Below are 10446 nucleotides of genomic sequence, written 5' to 3' on the forward strand. Positions count from 1 at the left end.
GAGAGGAGAGGAGAGGAGAGAGTCATAAGCCTTAGCCAACTTCAAAGAAAGGTGCATACAAGCTGAGGTCAGGATCCAGCTAGTCCTTCTTTAGAGTGATTGGGTGTAATTTGAAGAAATGTCAGCAGGGGTTCATGGCTGTATCTTCCAGGGTCACACCTCTTATTTTGATTAGAGTATTTGTTAATTCTTTGGTAAAAGCTCTACGGGGATATAACTCGTAGAGTACGCAGTTCACTCACTGGGAGTGTATAACTTTATGGTTTTGAGTCTATTCACACACAGGGTTACGCAATTATCACTGTGATCAATTTTAGAGTCTTTTCATCACCCTTGAAATAAACACTGTACCTTTTAGCTTATTGTTTCCCATTCCTGGCCTTGCGTTCTTCCCAACCCCTACCAATCACTACTGTGTTTTCTGCTTCACTACGTATACCTGTCCGGGGGATTTTCTGTAAATGGAAGCGTGTGTGATTTTCTTTTTTTTTTTTTTTAAATATTTATTTATTTATTTTATTGATGAGTACACTGTAGCTGTCTTCAGACACACCAGAAGAGGGCATCCAATCTCATTACGGATGGTTGTAAGCCACCATGTGGTTGCTGGGATTTGAACTCAGGACCTCTGGAAGAGCAGTCAGTGCTCTTAACCGCTGAGCCATCTCTCCAGCCCCACGTGTGTGATTTTCTATGAATGTCTCTTTTCCCTGTGTTTTCAAGGGATGCTCATGGTGTAGCACATGGGAGTGCTTCATTTAAAAGTAGTCTTTACACTTATCTTTTTGTATGTATGGACACATGTGCTGTAGCACAAGTGTGGAGGTCTGAGGACAACTTGTAGAAGTCGGTTTCCTAGTCCCATCATGTGCTTCTAGGGTGTGGCACCTAACCCCATAACATGGGGGTGGGGTGGGGGTGGGGCTGTGACACAGAGGTTAGAAGATCCCTGGGCTTTGCTGGCCACCAACTTAGCCAAAAAACAAACCTCGATAAGACTGGCATGGTCTACACACCTTCATCACAACACTCTGGAGGCAGAGGCAGGCAGAGCTCTGTGAATTTGAGGCCAGCCTTGTCTACATAGCAAGTTCTAGGACAGCCAGGACTATATATAGAGATCCTGTCTTAAACAAACACAATACAACACAATGTAACACAACACAGAACCATAATAAAAAAAATGTAAGCTCCAGGTTCCTCGAGAGACTCTATCTCAAGGCAACAAGACAGGGAGCAATAAAAGAGAGCACCTTCACGTCCTTCTTTGGCCTCTGCATGTACACACACAGGTGCACACACATATACCACATACACATAGTCACAATTAACAAACACTAAGAGTTGTTGTTCGCTGGGCAGTGGTGGCACACGCTTTTAATTCCAGCACTTGGAAGGCAGAGGCAGGCAGATTTCGAAGTTCGAGGCCAGCATGAGTTCCAGGACAGCCAGGGTTACACAGAGAAACCTGCCCTCAAAAACCAAAAGAAAAAAAAAAGAGTTGTTGTTGTTGCTGGGTCTTTTGTTTTTGTTTTTTGGTTTTTGGTTTTTTTTAGGAAGCGGCCATGGAAATGTAGTTTTATTTCTGGACCTTCTGGTTTGCTTCATAATCTGCTACTTTGTCACCATCCACACACCACAGAAGCCTAATTACTGTAGCTTTGCAATAACGTTTTGGAATCTCAAAGTGCAAATCCTTTGGCTGTATTCTTCAGTGTAGTTTTGGTTGTTCTATGATCGTGGTACTTCTAGATGAATTTTAGGTACAATTATTTTATATAGAAAACCCCAATTCACAAGAATGTCGGGTATGTACAGAAAATCTTGAAAGGATGCTAAGTTTTTAGCTTGCCCCATAAGTCACATCACCGACCTGCCTGGGTTGTCTCTGAACAAGTTACTGTTATCCCTGCAGTCTCTAGCATCCTGGAAATGGCAAGCCGTCAGGAGAGAGCACAGGTTGCCTTTACTCCAGGGTATCTGGGTTGGGAGACGATGGGCAGCCAGTGCATGTGCTCTGAAGGCTGAAGGTAGCTATGGGCATGGGTAAGACACCCATCTCTCTTTAGATATTTCACTCCTACTGAACCTGAAACTGGCAGCTATGGGAACAGTCCTGAGGTAGGCTCAGTCCAGAGACATACCTCATCAGAGGGAAGCATGCTTCTCATCAGAGGGAAGCGTGCTTCTCATCAGAGGGAAGCGTGCTTCTGGAGATAGAGAGGACTGTGAGGGATGGCACACATTGATTAGCCCGTTCTTTTTCTATGTTTGTTGTAGTAGCAGTATTAACTAGGGCCCTGCTTCCCCCTCCACTGCCTCTCTTTGAAACCACAGAGAAAATGAATCTGGTTTTGTACTGAGAATGAAGCTCGGGACAGATGCCCACCAGCTGCTCTCTGTGTTGGGCAGAACAAGGTCAGACTCTGAACTGGAGTCCTTTGACTGTCCCTGCCAACTGCCATCAGCCCTTGTTTCAAGCCTTGTTGCCCTGAGCCTGGCAGACTCATTAGACTTGACTCAGAAAACCATCCATTTCTTTAGAGCACATAATTCGCTGGGCAGAGCACTCGGTGCTGATTGTTTTCCTGTCATTTGTAGCCCATCTGCTTGGGAGGATCGAGAAATTCCTCAGTGTTGCTATCTGTTGCTAGCTCCTCGCTCTTTTTCAGTTCTTCCCTGTATGTCCTTTCCCAGCCTTTCTTACTATGGTGTATGGTACACACACATAAAACATAAAACACACATAAAAACATCCCCAGATTTATATAAAATACTTCTGTGAGTGCGCGGACACACACACACACACACACACACACACACACACACACACACTACAGCTCAGGCAAGCCCTTAGCTTTTACATAGGTGCCAAGGATCCAAACTTTGGTCTTCACACATGGCCAGCACATAGTTTTAATTAAAATAAGCTACTACTACATTATGTTTCTTAGGCAGGCCTCAAATTGACAATCCTCCTGCCTCTGCCTCCTGAATACTGGGATTACAGACAGGGGCCACTGAGCCCAGCTTTGGCAATGTTTTCATTGTTTATTTTGTGGTTTGATCAGAGACCATTCTCTGTATCCTTAAGTTCTTCGAAATTCATTGGATTTGCTTGCTCACCCAGCAGAGCGTCATGTATCACGAGAGCCTTGCATGTCCTTGCAGAGACTCTTGCAGTGGGCGGGTGCAATATTCTCCCTGTGTGTCAGCTCTGGTCAGGCTTGCTCATCGTGTTGTCCCAGTGGTCTGCATCTTTGTTATTTTCTCTATCTGTTTATTCTATCAGTTACCAAGAGAAGGATGTCGATTCCTACTGTAGGTGTAAACTTGTCAACCTCTTGCCATCATCACTGTCAGTCTTTCCTTTATACATTTTGAAGTTAAGAATATGTAGATTTATAATTCTTTTTCTGCAGAGTAGAAACTTTTATTATAAGGTATGTGATCTTTAGCTACAAACCTTCCCTTTATTTCTAGTAGAGATATAGTCTGCATTTCCTGGCACTGACATAGCCCTCCAGGTCCAGCCTGTGCCTGGCCTGTGTTTTTCTATCCTTTGTCTTTCCAAACTGGGTCTTTGTTCTTCAAGTGCTCAGAATCCACCTCAAAAGGCAAGGATGGAGGTGTTGTCTTTTCTCATCATTCAGAGCTTACAAAAATGTCTTGTCTTTTGCTGGTCAGGTGCTGGAGTCACTAGAAGCCCAGGCTAGCCTTTCATTTTATAGACAGTGTCTCACTATGTTGCCCAAGTTGGGTGCCAACTTACTACACATCCCAGGCTGAGCTTGAACTTATGATAGGTGCATGCCACATGCCTGGCTCTTGGGATCACCTTGAGTCAGTGTTAGGGACTGAGGCTATTTGAAATTGAGCTGGCATTCTGTGAGGATGTGTCTGGATTATGGTTCACCCTGTTCCAAAGGAGCAACCCTTTAGAGACTCAGGGCAAAAAGTAAAAGTTCATCTTTGATCTCCTGAATTTTGGTCTCCTCATCACCAGAATTCAGAGACACTCCAGGAAAAAATCAGTCTGGGAAAGCACCAGGCTTCCACAGACCTGCATTTGCCACCCCACCTGCCGCCATATTCTGTATATCTCATTTCAGCTGCATGAGGGTGCTTTTAAATATTTTTGCCTGGCTTTTCTAGATTCCCTTATTGAGCCTGTTATCCCCTAAACTGATGTCCCTGATGGATTTTTCCTTACTTTTCTGACATATTAAAAATCTCACGGGCTGGAGAGATGGCTCAGTGGTTAAGAGCACTGACTGCTCTTCCAGAGGTCCTGAGTTCAAATCCCAGCAACCACATGGTGGCTCACAACCATCCGTAATGAGATTCGATGCCCTCTTCTGGTGTGTCTGAAGACAGCTACAGTGTACTCATAAATAAAGTAAATAAATCTTAAAAAAAAAAAAATCTCACGTTTATCTGTTTGAGTGAGAGTGTGTGTGTGTGTGTGTGTGTGTGTGTACATATACTATAGCATACATCTGGAGATCAGAGGGTAACTTGTGAGAGTCAGTTCTCTCCTTCTACCATGTGGGTCTCCCATGTCAGACTCAGGCTTCAGTCTTGGCAGGAAATGCCTTACCCACTGAGCCATCTTTCTGGCTCCAGAGATTTTTTTTTAAAAAATGTTTATTTATTTTATGTACATGTGTGTGTGCTTGCATGAGTTTATGTGCACCATATGTATGTATGTGGTTGCAGAGGTCAGAAGAGGGTGTGGGATCCCTTGGAACTAGAGTTACAGGAAGTTGTAAGCTCGCTGATGTAGGTGCTGGGAAATGAACCTGGGTTCTCTGAAAGAACAGTAAGCAGTCTGAGTTACTGAGCCATGTCTCCAAGCCTCTCCCTTAAGATGTTCTCTATATGTCTCTTGTTCCTTCCTCCCTTGCCATGTAAGTGGGAGTGTTGTTGTGTACTGGGTACTTCACATGTGAACTGGAAGTGTTACTCTGACAGTTCCCACTGTGAACTGGGGGAGCCAAGTCACACTCCAGGGCTTATGAGCTCCAAAGCTTTGTTCATGCTTTGTTCATGATTCCATGCTTCCTGTCTTGTGTTTTCTGCACTAAATTTGTTCTTTGGGAAAGTGTTACCTGATCACTTTAAAAAGTACCACAAATGTAAAACTTAATGAAAATAAATTATGAATTCCATTGTGCGGTATGGTGTAAAGTTGGAAGAATGTATATAAGAGATAACCATCATTATAGAATAACTACAAAGAGTTGTAGTCTTGGAGCTGGAGAGATGGCTTAGCAGTTAAGAACACAGGCTGTTCTTCCAGAGGACTCAAGTTTAATTCTCAGCACCTACATGGCAACTCACAGCTGTCTGTAACTCCAGTTCCCGAGAATCTGGCGCCCTGACCAGACATTCAGGCAGAACACCAGTGCACTTAAAAATAAACAGATCTTCAAAAACAAGTCGGGTGGAACAGATAAGGTTACTGAGTAGTCTATAAAATATTGTAGACATTTTCAGACTAAAACTATGTGACTTTTATATGTGACTTAAAAAATAATTATAGGCTGGGCATGATAGTGCATACCTTTAATCCCAGCACTTGGGAGGAGAGGCAGGTAGATCTTTGAGTTCAAGACTAGCTTGATCTACAAAGTGAGGTCCAGGACAGTCAGAACTACACAGAGAAACCCTGTCTCAAAAAAATATAAATAAATAAATAAAAAAGAAAGAAAGAAAGAAAGAAAGAAAGAAAGAAATTATAGTAAGATAAAAGGGAAAAATCACAAAAGGCAGAATAATATGAATTTTTCTACATACAATAGCAGTGTGTACACATGAGCATGGTGAAAACCCATTTGCTATGAGGAGAAAAAGTTGTCCTGGGGTTAATGAAGACAGCTCTACACTTCATAGTTTAAGCAGGAATGGTTACAATCGATCAACTTTTTTTTTTTGACATGAGCATGTATGTGTGTGTGTTTGCATGTGTATGTGTGTATGTGTGTGTGTATGCATGTAGGCTAATTTGACATTGGTTGCCTTCCTCAGTTGCTCTCTACTTAATTGAGGCAAAGTCTTTAGCTGAACAGAATGTTCACAGAATTCAGCTCGGCTAGCTAGCTAGCTCACTTGCCAGGGGAAATTCTGTCTCTGCCTCCCTAGTGCTGAGATTACAGGTGGCAGCCATGACTGCCTGGCTTTTTATGTGAACTCTGGGAATTGGAACTCTGGCTCTCATGTTTGGGTGACTTAGCGCTCTATCTGCAGAACCATCTCCTCAGCTCCTCTATAGGCTCTTGAGAACCGGAGGGAGAAAAAGGACGGACTGAGTGAGGGGGGGGCTGGGAGGAGGGGTGGGCTGTAGGCAAGATGTAAAGTGAATGCAAAAAGAAAAAAGAAAAAAAATCAAAGACCTCAAAATACAAAAAAACCTTCCATTCTTAGATATAATAGTATTTCTTAACACTGTGGGGTTTTTTTTGTTTTTATTTTTTGTTTTGTCTTTTGTTTTTCAGTTCTTAAAACTGAAAAATGGCCTCAGAATTGAGATCAGACTTAATTGCCCTAATTGTGGAGACAATTTATCTCAGTGTTTATTAGCTAAAATGAACAACTTCTATCTGGCTATGTCTGTGAGTTTAGAAGTGGCTGAGAGGAATGGTTTTTCTCAGGGTTTCTCACGGGGCTGGAAGCCAAGATGTTAGCCAGGGACTCTGTTATCTGAAGGTATTACACGGCGGGGAGGGCTTGTCACGTGGTTCTTGGCAGGAGGCCTCCCATTGTCAGGAGGCTTCTGTCTTTCTTCACTTTCCTCTTCATGGGGCTGCTTGAGTTTGCACAGGCTACAGGCAGCTGACTTCATCCTGAGTGAGCCTCGCGCAAGTGTGAGAGTGAGCAAGAACTCCAGAAAAGGACAGAGAGCCAATTTAAGATAGACACAGGATTTCCTGAGAGTTTGAAAAAAATTAGGTTTTAATGTTATTATTGTGTGTGTGAATGTATGGGGTGGAGGGGGTGAGAGAGAGAGACAGAGAGAGAGAGACAGAGAGAGACAGAGGGACAGGGAGAGAGAGAGAATCTGTGTATGCAGCAGTATGTATAGAGGTCAGAGGATGATTTTCAGGAGCTGGTTCTCTCCTTGCACTGTGGGTTCTGGGGATCGAACTCAGATGATTGTCAGTGTCACTTTTACTCACCGAGCCACACTGATGGCCATCTGGTAGGCATATTATTTATTTATTTATTTACTTACTTATGTGTATGATTTTCTAAGATGCTTTTATTTTTAAAATCACACGTAGAGTGTTAGGTTCCATTATGACATTTTTAACATAAATTTTATTTTGTTGATTCTCCAGCCCTCCCTTCCCCTCTTACAGCGGTGTCCCTCCATCCCGAGCCACATGGATTCCATGGCCTGCCCCACTTCTCCTCTTTTGTCCTTTCTTACGGTTCTTGTTCCAGTTTCATGGCCTATGTCCACACACTTGCTCACATATATACTCACACGTGCACACACGCATGTGCTCGAGCACACACACACACACACACACACACATTGAAAGTCAGCTGTGCGTGAGAAGGAGCGCGTCTTTCCGAGTCTTGGTTGCAGCACCCTGTGGAATGGCTTCCTGATCCACCCATTCTCTTGCAATTTTCATAATTTCATTTTTCTTTCTGGCTGAGCACAGTTGTACTGTGCACACGTGACACGTGTTCATTATCTGAGCCTCTCCTGGTGGACATCTAGGCCGATTTCATTTCCTTGCCATTGTGAATACAGCAACACAAGCAGCTCTGCCATTGTGTCTGCGGTAGGAAGTAGGGTCCTTTGGGTGCGTGCCTAGGAGGTATGCAGGTCCCCTGGTAGGTCTAATATTAACTTTGTCAGAAGCCTCTGTGATGATTTCCATAACCGACGTAGGACTCCACACCCCACCGCAGCACATCGAATAAAGGCCCCTCCTTCCTCACACCTCTGCCCACCTTTGGCTCCTTTTTTCCTTACTGTAGTCTTTCTCTTTTAGATTGATTGATTTTCTTACCTGCTAGTTTCATGCATACCTGTGTCTAACGTATTCTGACAACTCTCTCTTCCTCCCATCCTCTCGGTCTGTCTCTACCATCCCTGCCCTTCTCCCAGGCTCAGAACTTTTGGTTTGGGTACTCATCCAGTTTAACTGGGGCCATCTCTGTGACCATTGGATTGGAACTGTCTGCTGCAGCCTGGGAGGGTCACCAGTGCGCACTGCCTAACGCAACGACTTCCCGTATCCCCACATCTATCAGTAGCAAGTGGTTCTAAAATGAAGGGGTCCCCTGAACCCCTTTTCCGTTCTTGCCTGCCTGCTGTGGGCCCAGGCTGTGGGTCTGGTGCTGGCATCCGCAGCTACTGAGAGTTGAGGATCATAGTGATTGTGTATTGCCCAGAAGGTGGCGTCTCACAGACCTCCTCCCTGGCTTCTGGCTCTTGTCTTCTTTACACCCTCTCTTCCGAAAAGTTCTGTGAGCCTTAGAAATGGCCTTGTTCAAGGCTGGTTCTTTGTTTTCTTGACAGCCATTGTGTCTGGGGTGATGTGGAAACTCAAAGTAGTTTTCATTTGCATTTCTCTGATGGCTAGGGTTATTGAACACTTTCAAAAAATATTTATGGGCCATTTGTGTTTCTTCTTTTGAGAACTCTGAGTTCATTCCATTAGTCCACTTATTAATTAGCAGGGGTTTTTTTTGGTATTTAATTTTTGCAGTTCTTCTTGTATTCTAGATGAACAAACTATTTGAGCAAGCATTTTCCCAAAGACAACGTACTAACAATGAGGAGCACTGGAAAAAGAGCCCATTGATGCTCGATACAAGAGAAGTTCCAACCAAAACGCAGCGAGAGCTGCACTGGCTGGTACAGTCTGGCTACCGAGGACGCTAAGCTGGACAGCAAGTTAGTGGCCAAACAATTCCATGAAGAGCCAACTTGGCTGTTAAAAAAAAAAAGGAAAGAAAAAGAAAAAAATGCCTATTATAACCTGTTCTTAGAAGTCACCCCTTGTCAATTCTACCATATTCAATTAGAAGTAACAAAGTCCTCTCTGCGGTGGAAAAGATGAACTAGGCTCTATTTATATAAACCTCTGTGTGTGTGTGTGTGTGTGTGTGTGTGTGTGTGTGTGTGTGTGTGAGTGTGTGTGTGTGAGTGTGTGTGTGTGTGTCTGTCTGTCTGTCTGTCTGTCTGTGTGGTGGGCATGTGCATATAAGAGCAGGTGCCTGAAGAAGCCAGAAGAAGGTAGTCAGTCCCCTTGGAACTGTGAGCTGCCCGATGTGTATCCTCTGTAAGAGCAGTACATGCGTTTAACCACCCAGACATCTCTCCAGTTCTAATTTCCAGTTCTTGACAGGAGGGAGCATTAAAGACCTTGTAGACAAATGTTGAGCCAGCCACAGTAGATGCCCTGGGTCTTACGGCTTCCATGTCAACCACTTACTGATCATGTAGCCTGGATGTTCAACTTTTAGCCTTCACTTAACTTGCCTGTTCAACATGGTAACTATTCTACTCTATGGCATTACCATGAGGAACACAAACAACTAGAAGAATTTAGTGAAGTTCTGAGTATCCTGTGAACATCCAGCCAGCATTGCCTGCCTTCCTTTCCTATGGCTCTGACACTGAGGTGTCTTGTCGTAGTCCCTGGGATGTTGAATCTAAGCCCTGCAGGATGGATGGCTTTGTTAGCAATCCGGCTCAGCCAAGGTTGGATGTTGAGGATGTTAGATCAGAGATTGTAATTCTCTGGCTTTCCAGGAAGAGCTGAGAATCCCTTCTGAATGACCCACAGTCACTGAACTCATCGGGGAGACCTGACAGTGAGTTTATGACTTTGTGCTGAGCAGGCTGACCGGACTTCTCTGGCCAGAGCCGAGGTTCTGGAAGGAAAAGCAGCTTGGGGCATCGCATCAGCATTGGATTTCACAGGAAACAGAGAGTCACGCAAAGGGAGTGGGCCAATCGAACTTTTATCTCCACTCAGGAACCTGCTCTGTTTGTGTCTCAGCTCTCCCCCTGGGGTGCTATCTCCCCCCTCCCCTCCCCAGTCAACCTGATGGGAATTCAAGATTCTTCTTCTCTTCAAACCAGCAGAGATCCAGAGTTTTCCAGGGTTAAGGGCCAAGAACTATGTAGCTCCCAGGCCCTGACACCTATCATTTTTCAGAGGACAGAGCTGGCTAACATCCCTCATCCTCTCTGAGTCTGGGAGTTAGGAGCTGGCTAGGCTCCTTCCAACCATCCTTTTTTGTACAGACAGTCCTCACAACTGGAGGGTGAATCCGTAAATGTCAATAGTTGGCTGGGCTCTATGTACACCAAGCCCCTGATGTGTACTGACATCATTTTCCCTGTGGCTTTTAACAGGCGGTAGTTTCAATCTCTCTCTCTCTAACTCTCTCTCTCTCTCTCTCTCTCTCTCTCTC

The 10446-nt window shown here is 44.3% G+C and overlaps 1 protein-coding gene across 2 annotated transcripts in view; it reads left to right on the forward strand.

Moving 5' to 3' along the window:
- The window catches only part of Rgs3 (regulator of G protein signaling 3), a 119943-nt gene that overhangs the window by 4490 nt on the left and 105007 nt on the right, over window positions 1-10446 (forward strand). The gene's annotated exons all lie outside the window — the stretch shown is intronic.

The sequence above is a fragment of the Grammomys surdaster genome, unplaced genomic scaffold (genome assembly GCF_004785775.1).
Source record: "Grammomys surdaster isolate TR1022 unplaced genomic scaffold, NIH_TR_1.0 363, whole genome shotgun sequence".
NCBI classification, from domain to species: domain Eukaryota; kingdom Metazoa; phylum Chordata; class Mammalia; order Rodentia; family Muridae; genus Grammomys; species Grammomys surdaster.